The sequence below is a fragment of the Urtica dioica genome, chromosome 2 (genome assembly GCF_054948205.1).
Source record: "Urtica dioica subsp. dioica isolate 48M chromosome 2, U.dioica_male_clone48M_v1_H2, whole genome shotgun sequence".
NCBI lineage: Eukaryota > Viridiplantae > Streptophyta > Magnoliopsida > Rosales > Urticaceae > Urtica > Urtica dioica.
The window spans coordinates 7,090,558-7,094,243 of NC_142757.1; the positions used below are offsets into that span (position 1 = coordinate 7,090,558).

At 43.4% G+C, this 3,686-nt stretch overlaps 1 long non-coding RNA gene across 1 annotated transcript; it reads right to left on the reverse strand.

The window, feature by feature from the left end:
• Nucleotides 1-774: 774 nt before the first annotated feature.
• On the reverse strand, nucleotides 775-3,341 carry LOC149404038 (uncharacterized). Its single transcript, XR_016295490.1, has 4 exons — nucleotides 3,080-3,341; nucleotides 2,464-2,569; nucleotides 1,964-2,073; nucleotides 775-1,028 (listed from the first exon to the last, which is right to left on the reverse strand). It is a non-coding gene; the product is annotated as an uncharacterized LOC149404038 (long non-coding RNA).
• Between the last annotated feature and the right edge of the window lie 345 nt (nucleotides 3,342-3,686).

Consider the following 3,686-nt stretch of genomic DNA (forward strand, 5'->3'; position numbering starts at 1 on the left):
ACTCATATACCACATCGAGTCATGACGAGGAATTCAGTCTGCATTCGTAAGACAGCGAACAAGGGACAATCAGATTCCAGCGTCAGATATTGGAGCTCTACACATAGCTCCCAATACTCGATCCCTCGCTGGAGTCTATCCTCGAGCACATCGGACACCGGTCCACAATTTCTTGGACAAGTCGGTCTCCATATCGGACAACCGATTCAATCCCGAGCTGGTAGAATTTGTAAGTTGCTCCTCCCACTCGCCCCCCTCTCTTGCCCCAACGTGTATTGTATCACCTTCTGGAACATCTCACAATCTCGGCTGATAATACCGTCACCGGTGAAACGAGTCCATCGACTCAACGTTGGCCAACAAGGAGGGGTCATCGCGATATTCGTACTGGAGCAGTGAAACGTTGAGATGACACTCATCCACTCACAAGTCAGACCGATCCACCGGCCCCTAAGTGAGGGTGCCTCTCACGACACTGAACGTACTTGCGGTCGAAGGAATTCACGTGATCGCATCGCGGTACAGACGAATCTCATCGGGGAGGAGAGATCTAACTCCTAGCAACTCATCCTGCATCATGTCGAACCTATCTCTAGACAGGTCGAATCTAAGCACAACACTATCACATGGCATACTCGCGACCTATACCGAGAACACGTATCCCAAGTCTACAGAAACGGCTAAACCTGGGGCTCTGATACCACAAAATCTGTCACGACCCGCGAGCGACAGCTCGCCCACGAACCACGACTGATCAACTCAAATATATACATAACTCATAATATAAACACATTAATTAAGCATAATATCTCATAAGATTATATAATAAAATAGTTTGCGAAAATTCGGGGAAATTTTTCGCTTTTATAACTTAGAGTCTTATAGCGACTCCTATACAAATATGTTCCGGAATGTTTTATCAGAAGATACTAACCCCGATTAAGAAACCCCATAGCCCATAGGTCAAGGCAATACGCGCTCGGTCTCGGTCTTCAATCTCGTTTCCCGCTTACAAGCTTTTCCCTTATCTACATTACCAAGGGTCATAAAACTATGAGTCGATTGACTCAGTAAGTGGGAGTCTATCTATAAAGTAAAACGACTAATGCCATGTGACGTGCAAACAAACACATAAGAATGCAGAGTGCAGATACATATGATTCAAGAGCATGCCTAACGCGGGGCCTCGCTCTACGTTATCACTTGCCATTCCACAAGGTTATACAACATCCCCTGCTACAACCCTTGGAATGAGAAGAAGCCAACCTCAGACTTCGAGCAGTAGTCATCAATGGCTTTAGTGTTTTAAAACTGTCTGGGATCCACTAGTGGTACCATCTTCGTCTGGGCGCCGGCGCTACGTGCCGTCATGACACAGCAAATGGGCTCGCCGGGGCGACCTTTCCCATTGCCAGAACGGGGTGCCCTCAGCAACTCCCGTGGAGTACTCAGCGCCATCAGGACTGTCTTAGTCCTCAACACGCGTCGGAACTCGTGGGTATCACCGACAACATTATTTATTATTTGGATACTCAAGCTTATAGAGTATACAACTAATTACAAACAGGAGAGCGTCTCGAGATAAATCCCGAAAGAATTATGGTTTCCCTTTCATGCTCGTTAAGTGTTTTAGATTGAAGACTCAGGATGTGACTCCCGGTACTTCTACCCTGGGCTCGAATCCGAGAGTCTAACATGCGCTCCTGTAACCTCCAATCTAGCCAAACTCTATGGTTAGCAGAGGGATCTAACAACAACAAAGCAACAACAAAGCTGGTTCAAGTTAGCATTTGAACCTAACGGGCGTACCCGAACTAAGTTTTCAAGCAAGAGTGGCCGAAGCCTTAACTTTTAAGTTTATTCATTTTAGGGCTTTCACCTACTCTTGTTTACTAGCAAACAAATGCACAAACAAACAGGGTTATTCCCTTGGTAAGTAGTTGACTTAGGTCTCCTCACTTACCCGGAAAAGATCGTCTGAAAATTGGTTGACTTCTGGAGTTTCCTCGCTTTTCACGCTTCCCGAGACTCTACACATCCTGGAGCGTTATCACGTTCTGAGGCGTCGAGAAACTAAAACCCAAAGTTGAAAACTCACTAGTCAATGATCCGAAAGGTGATGACAAGCTTAAGGTTCGTTATCGGGATTCACTGCGAGTCGGTTCAGGGGTTCGAGAATTTAATTAACTTATTTCCCGGCTTTTCAGAATTTAAACTTATTCAAGACTCGTACGAATTCGTACCAGAGAATGACTACGAAATAAAATCCAAATCATTATTTAACGAGTCTTAAATAAATTTAATGAATAATCCAAAAATAGTACAAACCGAGAATTCTAAATGAATTAACCAAAAATTAAATTCTCGAACATCTCTTAATAAATAATTAATAATCCTTGAGTACAAATCTCAAATCCAAAATTAAGACTCGAGTCTAACGCTATAAAGCGATAAACGACTCACGAGTGAGATCGAGCTTTAAAAATCTGTTCTGAATTCACTACTTTTCCGGCTTCAACGTGTTCAATTCCGCCGGCTCTCGCTCGATTCTCTCTGATCTGTAACTGAGCTGTGAAATAAAAATGAATATCGAGTCAATTTACAAACCCAAACTCCCGACTCGACTTAGAATCCGAAATCAAACCACTAATAACATCACTTGTCACAAAACCCAAACTTGTCAATAAATTCACATTTCAATCTCACAACGAGCTAACCAAACTCGAAACGAACCAACTCATCTCAAAACACAAACGACGATTTCAAATTCACATAACTTCACAACCCGAGAACTAACTCAACCAACAATCAAAAGGACTCACAACTGAAACAAGTCCCTCGGCCAAGAAAACTCACGGCCACAACAAAGAACCACACGGCTAAAAACAAATAACCCAGCCAAGACTCGTTCAAATTCATACCAAATCCATAATCACTTGATAAATTCAAGTCTTAATCATCAAAACACGAGCTCAAAAATAACAACCATCTTCAATCAATTCCTCATAAACACCCCGGGATTACAAAATCCCCAAATCAATCATCAACCCTAATTCCAATTCGGGTCCAAGATGTTTACCTCATTTTTAGAGGAATTGGACTCTCCGGCGTGCTCTCTCTTGATTCCCGGTGTCCCTCCACGGTCGGTGGCCCTGGGTGAGCTCGCGGCGGCGTTCTCCTCGCCGGAGCGCGCGCGCGGTGTTGGAGACTCGGGCGAGAGTGATGGCGCGGAGTGAAGAAGAAAGGAAGAAGGAGTGAGAGGAGAGATGGTATCGATGAAGCTCGGTATCAATTGTTGTTGGCTGAATTTTTTTTTCTTTGTTTCTCTGCAGGTGTTGTGCACGCAGGACCAGGAAAAAGAAGAAAGAAGAAGTATCAGGAAGAAGGAAAAGGAAGAGAGAAATGGTGAGGTGTCCGAATTCAAGAAGATGAGGAAAAAAAATTACCACATGGCAGCTCCTCACTTAGCCATACGGAAAATAAGTGGCCCACGATATTTTTGACACGTCACTCACCAGACAGCCCTTCTTCAACTTTTCTTTTCAATCTCGTCCTTCAATGTGTTGCATAGTAGTCCTTTCAAAATAAAATTTCCCAATCTTGTCCTTAATTAATAAAAAAAACCGAGAGAATTCTCATTCGTTCTCGATTAATTTAAATATATTTAAGGTTTCTCAGAAATAATT